This window comes from Passer domesticus, chromosome 5, assembly GCF_036417665.1.
Source record: "Passer domesticus isolate bPasDom1 chromosome 5, bPasDom1.hap1, whole genome shotgun sequence".
Lineage (NCBI taxonomy): Eukaryota > Metazoa > Chordata > Aves > Passeriformes > Passeridae > Passer > Passer domesticus.
The window spans coordinates 36246637-36257016 of record NC_087478.1 but is presented as its reverse complement, the minus strand read 5'-3'; the positions used below and the strand labels follow the sequence as shown (position 1 = coordinate 36257016).

At 42.3% G+C, this 10380-nt stretch overlaps 1 long non-coding RNA gene across 1 annotated transcript in view; it reads right to left on the bottom strand.

Annotated features, from left to right (window-relative positions):
* Positions 1-10380, bottom strand: part of LOC135301336 (uncharacterized) — a 120762-nt gene that overhangs the window by 71635 nt on the left and 38747 nt on the right. The window lies entirely within an intron of this gene.

Below are 10380 nucleotides of genomic sequence, written 5' to 3'. Positions count from 1 at the left end.
ATTAACCAGCAGTACCATTGTGGATGAATGTCCTACTGCTTCCCAGCTTGGGCTGGGCAGCCCAGAGCCAGCTGGGAGAGACCCCCTGGTGCTGGAAGGTGTTGAGCACTGCCAGCAAACCCAGCCAGAGGCAAGCAAAAGGGAATCCTCCAACAGGCAGTGAAGGAAAGCCTGCTTCCAACATGGCTAGGGAAGCAGGTGTTCACCAGCTGTCTTGGTCAACGAGGAGGGTTGTCTTAGAGGTGCTTGGGTCATGGCAATGCTTTCTCCTTCCAGCCCAGAGCTCCTGAGCAAGGCTCCATGGCCTGCTTAAAAATTTAGAATTTAATAGCTTGGAATGTAAAGGAGTGAAAAGAAGGGCTACACACAACTGAGGCAAATTCAAGCTGTGCTGACTGCGATCATCTGAGAAGATCCATGTGTGCAGGAAGCATTAGTGTCCAGATTCTTTCCAGATTCATTTATTGCATGAGAAATACGATGAGAATTTAGGATATTTTTTCAAGCAGTTTCTTCAAGGATTCCTAGAGCGATGAAATTAATTCTAATCATGTCAGTCAACACCAGCTTAAGTTCTGAGAGCACAAAGCCTTCCCCCATTCCCCTTGCAGGCCATGGTAACTTTGTTTGTGGGTGGCAAAAGCTGCATTGCTTGTTCACAAAATCCTGGGACCTCCAAGTCTGCCATCACCAGACCTCCTAGGAGACAAAACCTTCTGCCTCAGCTGGAGCACCTCCATTTTACTGCATTTTCCAAATAAATAAATTCTCATTATGGCCCCAGATGCCAGGCTTTTATGCCTTTCCCCTGCCTCTGGCTGGGTATTTCTCGCTCTGGATGTGACAACAATGTAATTTCATAGATGATGTAGCAAATCTGGGTGGGAGGGGAGCATGAAACGTGTTTTTTTCCAACAGCCGCTTTCTCGTTTCAAAACTGACAGCTATGAACCAGCAGTTTACACTCGGATCCCCCAGCATGGTGTGATTGCAAAGACAATGCAGAGAGACCAAAAAAACTATCAATATATGTAAAATACTGCATCTTGGTAAGTGCCTGTAACAGCAGCTGAAATGGGCCAAGTTGGACCAAGTTTAATCTTTTGGGAAGAAAAGGGAAAGGATTTAAGCCTAGAAAATAAGAAATAAAGATCCCACAGTAAACTGTCCAGAAGGAAACATCTCCCTTATTTGGGCAGCCAGTTCTTCAGCGCTAAAGAAAAGGCTTTGCCTCTCTGTAGTCTCTGCATCTCACTGATAACCAACCAGCATGTGGTTTAATCGCCCTACACGCCTTCAAAATCTTGATTAAATGGTAACAATTTCTTCTGTGCCTGAAAGGCACCTGGAATTAAATGAACATAAGGTAGAAGATGTTAGGGAGGAGTTGACTGGAGCTCTGCTCTGATGCTTGCTCCCAGTAATGACAAAATCCCCCACTTGGCAGCTCACCTACATTAGGGTTTTCATCCCTGATGTACTGAAACTAGGATGTTTGGAAGATGATGGTTAAAAATGTCTCTACAGACACTCTAGGCCTAAGTGGCAAAGACTCAAACGCTCATGTTCTTCACTGCCTTTACAGTAACACAATGGCAGTGATTTCGCTGGACTCACTCTTGGTCTACCTTGGCCTGAAGGGGAGGAGGGTCAGTCTCCTGGTTCTGGAGTTCTTGATTCTGCCCATTATCTACTGCACTTCACTGAGCACAGCAGTCTTTGACTTCTCTAAATCCAGAGAAAGCACCCAGGAATATCACCTGGCCCCACAAGAGTTCAGGATCTAACTTGTGGATGTGGAGAAAAATGGAAAGAGTGAAAGGAGCAGCCTTGTTGAACTGGTTAATATACTCACTGATTTGAAAATAACTTTTAAAATAATTTGGGGATTTTCTGCTCAGCTTGCTTGGGTCTTCCCATTATTTGGACTTGTCAGATCTTGCTAGCTTGGGACAGCATCAAAACCTGCCCTTGTGCTCCTGCAGTACAAGCCTGATGGTCTTGGTGTGACCTTCCCTTGCTGTCTGATCATTGATTTTTAATGTAAGATTCCACTCCATCATGTGTGCAGAAATCACATAATTTGAAGCCCTTATGCATATAAGACATTTACAATTTTTTTTTGACATTTTCAAATGCATTAGAAAAAAAGAGTATTTTAAGAGGCTGAGAAAGCAAAAGCTCTTTCCAGCATACACAATTAAAGAGGAAAAGATGTTTCAGGGAATATATTTTGGTATAATCAGATAACTATGCAATGCCCTGCCAGAGTAGCCAGGGCTGAGCTCCAGGAGCCTCTGTAGGGGATAAAAGGATTCACTTAGGCGCCAGCCTCCCTCCTGCCCTGTTAAGAGTCTCTCTGGGCATCTCTTCAAGTTAAGGCAAGCTGCAAAGTCCTGCACAACCCTAGCAAATTGTTATCTCTGGGAAAAAAACCAGCAGACTGGAAGAAAGCAATAGACCACCAGCTTTTTCCTAGCAAAGTCTTTGCTGTCTGTTATTTTTTAAAGATGACTGTAAACCTCCCCTTGGCTTTCTCAAGACATGAGCTTAATTAAAGAGAGCAAAATGAGTCTCAAAGGTTCATAAACCTTTTAAGTCTGTTGAAGCTCAGAAAATCTTGGTCTGGATTATGATTTTGCACAGAAAAATGTTATTTTTGTAATTCTATGCAAAATTGGGTCATACTTATTTGCTCTGTTTCATTTTCAAGGAGGGATTCTGCTTGGCCAATATTAAAAGAAAAATGAGATGCAAGGACAAGTAGCAAAAATCCCTCCCTGAAATATCTCCCCATGCAGGGCTATGAGGCACCAACAAGGTCTAAGGCATGACACCAGCCTGGATCCTTCTCCTTCAGGCGAGTCCACTTGTGGCAGGGCAGAGCATTGGCTAGCTGCTCCCCAGGGAAGGATAGCTGGGAGCCAAGGGTGGCAGCAAGGCTGGTGGAGGCAGCAGCCTCAGCAGCCAGGAGCTGCAATGCCCGTGAGGTCTGGGCCCAGAGACAGCAGCCATGGCCAGATGCAGCCCAGCAATCACCCAGCTCAGCCACCAGGCTGCTCTGAGGCCCAGCCAGAGGCTGAGCCCGGGCACAGCTGCGACCCAGCTGCCATGCAGCCTGGGTGAGACCAGCCATAAAGCTGAAAAGCAGCTGCTTTTCATAGAAAATAGGGGCAGGGTCTCACCCTTAGCTCTCTTCACCACAGCCCTTTTCAGCAAAGGAGCCCACCTCAGACTCTGCCAGCGAAGCTCCTCAACTTAGCCAATGACATGTCTGGACCAGGGATGACTCCAAGACAATGACTTTAACATGCCATTCAAGTTCAGGTGAATAATCAAAAGGCTAAAATTAACTTAATTCTGCAGAGTCACATCCACACAGATGCAAAAGCTTGATCATATTTTCCAAAGGAAATTGGCTTCTGTTGTGTGAAAGTAGATTCCAAGATAGGGAGAAAGGTTAAAATGGCTCTGTTTAATCCAATAGTGTGCTAATGAGACAAAGTGATTAATTACACCTCTGTAATGAGAAAGAGATTGTGTAAAGGCTTGAATCAGCTTTTACATATCGCCTTGTAAACTGACACCATGTTCACATATACCTACTGGCATTTCTGGGCTCTAATTACTGGTGTTTCTCTGTTAAACCAGTGTAATTAAGAGGGAGAGAGACTGTTCTTGTCTTGGGCTCCTCCTTGGCCAAAGGGAGCCTGGCTGAGAAGATTAATCATAACCAGATGGGAGTAAAAAGAACTTCCCCCTTCAGCAGTACTTCAAACAGAGGACATTTGGATCAATGACTAGCAGAATGGAGAGACAGATTAAATATCTTTCCAACCAGAGGATCTGTGGTCACTCTCTCAATCGTGCTCACCAGGGCCAGTTGAACACAGCCATTTGTGGGATGAGGGCAGCAGCTCACCGAACAGTATTCCCTGGGGGCACAAGGGGAATTTTGCCCTACTATATCTAGAGAGAGCTAAAGCTCTCCTCTAGCAAACAGTCAGAGCATTTGTTACTACTGATGCATTTTTGTTCTTAGCAGCTTATCAGAAATCCATATCATAAGAAGTTTGCATATCCCTCCAGCAGCCCAGCACTGCAGCATCTAATTGCCACACTCAAAGTGCAAATACCTGCCTAGCCACAACTGATAATACTCAAACTCTTTTCTAAAAGGAATTAATTTTTCTATGTCCTTCTTATCCTTTCAAGTTGTTTCCTCACCAGCCATACAATTTGTTTACAGCAGCTTGAAATATTATGCGAGAGGGGCAAAAAAAACATTGAAAACACTTTGGAGGACAAGATGCTGAACTGAAACTGATTCTATGGAAGAGGAGAATAAGAAAATAAATTCAAAAATCTTTGTGGTAACAGCAGCCAGGCAGTGACCTACAGCTGAACCAGAATAGAAAATTTCCATTTCAACCTAGGAAAATGTGAAACAACTGTGAGATGATCACAAGTTCAGAAACAATTCTGCAGAGTGAACAATGTCAGCAAATCCAATCAATCAGTCACTGAGTATTGCACTGGGATATTTTTTCATGCCAGTTTTCTCACCCCCTGAAAGTATTCACCTGGTCTTCTGTGGGATTGCATTAGCTGGCACAGCTCTGGTGTTCATCCAGCACTGCACAACAGCTGGAGACAGTGCTGCCTCTGCCTGTGTGCATTAACCAAGGGTAAAACCCCTTGAGTCAAACACCCCACATTTCCAAAAGATAGCTCCTCATATGAACATCTTCTCCCACGGATTCCTGTTATATGACTGCACTTTGCCATATTCTGATGGGCCCCATCACTCTCCATGCTGCAAACCAGATGCACATCCAAATTAAGTTCTGTAAAATAGGGAAGATATTACTTGAGGTAAATCCATAGATGTGCTGCCTGGAAAGGGGCACAACCCCCTTACGACCCCCTTCACCCATCCATTCAGGGGGAATTTTGACCTAGTACTGCCCACTTTTATAGGAGTGGAGGAGTCAGGGATGTGCATTCACATCCTTTGAGAACGTAAGGGAATATAACTGTATCACTTCTACAGGGACAGTCCTGCCTGTCTTGTCCCAAGTTGTCATTTAGAAATCAACAATTCTAATATACAGGAAATACAGAGAAGCTCCTGGAAGTGGGGAGAGGGAATTTACCTCACTGCAGCAGTTTCTGAGAAAAGCAATAGAGAATTTATCTAGTCCTGATAACAGAGGACTGTTCCACACCACACTGTCCCCAGAACATTTATATGCCACATCATTACTTTTAAAGGAATCAAATGAATCTGTATCAGTCTGTTGTTAGGAACTTTTCCACTGTATTTTAATTGAGCCCTTGTTGCATTATGGTTGAACTTCCATAAATAAAGTGTAAAAAAATCCTTTTTCTCCTTTTCTTTTCTCTTTTCTTTTCTTTTCTTTTCTTTTCTTGTCTTTTCTTTTCTTTCTTTTCCCTCTTCTCTTCTCTTCTCTTCTCTTCTCTTCTCTTCTCTTCTCTTCTCTTCTCTTCTCTTCTCTTCTCTTCTCTTCTCTTTTGTTTCTTATTTTATCAAGTCATTGATTCAACTGGAATTGAAGACTAAAACTTTTTCTCGTTTAGCTAAGTCATGAATTCTGTCAGCAGAAAGCTACAGAAAAATTTGAATCCATAAATCACATTTGTGGTTTCTGTTAGAGGAGTCAAACTTTTGTCCTTTCTCTCAAGATAGTAAAAGTTATGCCATGACTAAAACATCCATATATATTTATATATAAAACACTGAAGGTATTATTTAAACTCTCAGTTTAGTGGATTCAGCATTCAGCCTTACCACAATCACCTTCTATTTTTACCAGTGTGTAACTCAACTGTGCAGTTTTGTTTTGTTGTTTGGGAGTAGCTTTCTTCAATGAATATCCTGTTGCATGGTGACTCAGTTGCAGGGGATTTTAGGGATGAATAAGTCACTCTTATGGCACATTGGTCACGCCGTAACATAGATTAAAAAAACCCTGCTTGGGACCTGGATTAAATATCACTGGAAACACATCAGAATTCATATTATGACATGCTACAAGGAGAGTGTTTTTTGCACAAACAACAAAACTATCAAAGGAGGTTGCTTTGATGTCTGCTTCCTAAGTCTTTCCATTTTGTGAGTCTTGTGGGACTGATTTCTCTGAGTGCAGGACAATGGATGTAGCAGGAGATGTGGACAAAATTAATGCCTAAGAAAAATATCTTGGCAGCATGCTAGTTAGGCCAAGGTGTCTCATTGCAAGGCATTTTTAATGCCTCCAGTAAGGTCATATCACGTAAGATTGTTATCTCACTGCATTTATCTCAATTAAATTCTGTCCTATCAACACTTTGTCCCTGGAGTACAGTGTTCCAAAATGTTCATAACTTCTGATTTTATGCCATTGAAATACACATCTGGAATGGGAGCTGTATGCACTGAAAATATTTCAATTAATATGAAACCAAGCAACGTTTCTACCCAGCAACAACTGGCTGTGAGCACTTCACTGCCATGCCTAAACCACAGTGTGCTGTGGCCAGGAAAATCACATACCAAGCATGATGTATTTGAAGAGCTGAGAAAGTGCTCTATGGGTATTCTGGCTAACATGGATAGGTGGAGTCTATTAGTCTATTGCCCTATAAAACTACAGTTTGGCTATGTATGGCTTGATATTTTTTCAGAAAGGTAAGAATGGGGAGATAGAAGTGTAATAGTCTCCACGAGCTCCTAAAAATCTGGCTAGCAGTGCTCCTTATCATCTATTCAACACCATTTTGTCACAGCTCTTAGTGCACTTGCAGCTGGTTCCTCTTCCAATCACCTTCTCCAGATAGAGAATTACAAAGGTTTATTTTGGCCCTAAGACACTTACAATTTCCAGAAAGTCCTAGACACAGATGCATCTCAATAATGGGGATCTCAGAGGACAACCAAGTGGGAGCATCCTGCACTACACAAGTGCTGATATGTTCAAGTTCTGCCAAGCTTTGTCCACAAGAACAGCTTGCTGATTTCTAAGCAAATATCAGCTGTGAGGTTGATTAAGAAGCTTTCTTAACTCCACTGTAACCACCCCAAGTCCCCAGCACCAGCAAAACTACAGCCACTCAGTTTTACACTACTAAAAACTCTCACCAAGTGACCTCAAATTGATGACAGCCTTCAATAATGAAATCTGTAAAGCTGCACTCAAGACCTGAATATGCTCATAACCCAAATATACTTTAACCAAAATGTTGTTTGGGGGTTTCTTGGGGGTTTTGGTTTTTTGGGTTTTTTTGGGGTTTTTTTGCATGTATATGTGACATACAGTCCTGCATAGGGGGGTGTTAGAAGTACCCTGAGCAAGTCAGAGCTTTAGTCTGGGGTTCTGACAAGCAGTAGCAATGTCTCCAGCTGGAATGAATGCACAGGCTGCTCCTAGAAAAGCAGCATTGCTGACAATAACTGCAAGAATAAAACAGGCCTCTGGGTCCAGCCAACTTGCCAGTGCCTGCCCTCATTTTCCCTCTTTGTAGCCAGGTACACACATTTCCTCAGGGCATGTGTAAAGTATAACCTGTGCACTGGGCATTTATTCTGTTGGATGGGAATTTCAAACAACAGTTAAAGTGCATAACTGCTGCCTCTTTATGTAAAGATAATAGCTACTAACCTGACAGTCTTTGGTCTCAGATGATGTCAGACACTGGCTGTGCCAAGGATCAAATGATGCTACTGTCTCCAGGGACCATTTCTATCATGCAGAGCTCCCTACTCTTTTCCCCAGCATTACAAAGTGATCATATTGCACTCATATTCCAAAAAACAGTGAGTGATTTCAGCTTTCCTTAGCAAGAAATTAAATCTATGCATGATGCAAACAGAGTGGGGTTTTTCCAGTTTCTAAACAGTTTAAATAACACAGATGATACTGTCTTGGCATCTCTTTTTGTTTTCCTTATGTTTATTGCTCTTCTACCCAGGTAGGAATTTTCCCAAGCAAATTCTCTGAGACTGGAAATATCTCAACAGCAGAGAAGCACAGACAATAATTTCTATTTCTGCTCATGATTTCCATCTTGGAGAGAAGACATCATTCCTCACATTTTCTGCAACTAAAAAAAATTCTGAAAAACATTTTTTAAAAGACTTCAGCTTCTGAGAATTTTCAGAAAGCCTTTTCCTTGATAGCCCTTGGCATTTTTTCCACAAAGTTATCAGCCTTCACATGAGAGAACAAACAGTTTCCATGTGGGTAACATATGCTTCAAAACATGCTTCAAAACTGGAGCATCATTCCCTGTCTGTTCCATGGCTAACTGATATCTCCTGAACATGTAAGGCTCTGCTGGAAGCTAGACTGTCCATTCAATTATCTGCACACAAAGAGCTGTTGGTTTGAGTGAGGAAGAGAAAACATTATAGAGAGGACCTTAGGAAAAGATCCACCTTCTCCTCCTCTGGGAAAACCAGTCAATTTATCAAAAGGAATGAATAAAACACACTGAAGAATGAATGAATATCATCAATGCATGTTAGAAAGAATAAATGCACACTCATAAGAGAGAAGCTGGTGGTTTAGACAGCTTTGCTCTTTTCTTTCAGTCAATTATCAGTAGCCCATAGATCCATCATGTAATACCAGATTTTTGTAAATTTATTTTAGCTATCTCCATGTTGGTTGGACAAATTGTTCTTTTCTGGGCAATACTTTACATCCTTTATGAAGAGAAAGACACAACTCTCTGCCTCCTCTAGTCAGCTGCATTTATTGCTTGCATAAAAAGCATGCTGGGATTCTGTACTGAACCCATATGCACATCTGAAAACATAATTCCTGCCCTGAAAATAACTCCAGTTAAAGTACGCTCAGAGCATCACCAACAACATCCCTACAGTTAAGGAGGCTGCACTAAAATACCCATGCTCTATTCCCATCTCCAAACCAACTGCAAGTAAATTATCACAGAAAGCACTTACAGGGCCATGAGTGATTTAATAAAGCCATCAGTCAGGATAATATAAGGAACATGCACAGAACTCCACTTCCTTTGAACCTGATTGGCACTTTACACATCTTTTGCTTTTAGAGGTTGGTTTGGATAGCACATACAACCCTCTTTCAAAAACAACACACATTCCACCAGTCTGGACCTGGTGAACATAAAAAAGGAATGTTCTCTAGATTTTTGAGGAGTTCCCAGATCATAAAGGAAACATGCATTGGGGTGAACTTCAGAAAGACTGAAATTATTGTAAAGGCATCAGTGTGTTGATGCAAAAATCAATTTATTTTAATCTGGCTTTAAATAATAAGTGTACTGCCACAATAGTGTTGTTTAGACAGCTTTAGATTCAGAAATGTACATTTCTGCAGCAGGAGACACTCTCGTTTTGGCAAAGTAGTCTATTCAATTTAACTGGATTTAAAACAATTATTTGGTGACACTGACAATATGGTTTGAAAACTAATTTGTTTTAAAGCTAAAGTTACTCTCTCATTTTCTCTCAGTTAAGAGAGAAAGGTTTATTTTACCTAAGCATACATGAATGTTTTCCCTCTTAATCAGGAGCAGAGGTTAACCATGCAACTCTGCCAGGCTGAGCCCCACAAGGAACCCTTGCAGTTCATGCCACTGCACTGCAGACACCACACGAGTGGGGTGAGCTCTTCAGGGCTGGGTACTGGGGCATATCTGAGCAGAGACACCACTCCCTTCTGACCTACTGGACCTGGGGAAAAGGAATAGTTGAAGAAGGCTTGTGGAACAAAATCACTTTAAAATATCTCTGCTGCAAAGTTAAGAGGAGGAGAACCCAGTGCCTGTAATGCATAGGCTAGGACAGGGTCCCACGGCACCCAGGCTTTTCCTCCAGGCAGCCCATGCCTCGCCCCAGCCCTGTGAGGCAGAGGTTCATGGGGTAATATCTGTCCACCTCAGGACAGGGCCTGGAAGGGATACCCTGATGCACAGCACTTGCAGAAGGCTTGTGTCTCTGGAGGTGCTGAATGTGTGAAGCAGCCCTCTGCCCTGGAGAGCTTCCCCATCCTTGGGGAGCTGAAGGGCATTGTCCAGCTGACAGCTTCCCTGAGGAAGGTAAGGCATGCCCCAGGCCCTTCCAGATGTGGCCAACATCCCCTCCCCAAGGCACTTCTGAAACTATTAAACATATATTTGCATTCGTATGAAAGCTAATGTTATTTAGAGACCTGGAATGTAACTTATTGTTGTATTCACAATCCCTAGGAAAAAGCAGCATCACAGAAACTCAGCTGAGTGTGGGCCCCATAGTTTCTGATATGCTCCTCAAAGGAAAATGGCTTTTGCTGTATTGTGATGTCCAACAGAAGAAGAATGGGAATAAAACTTCTCACTTTGTCTTTAAAAAAT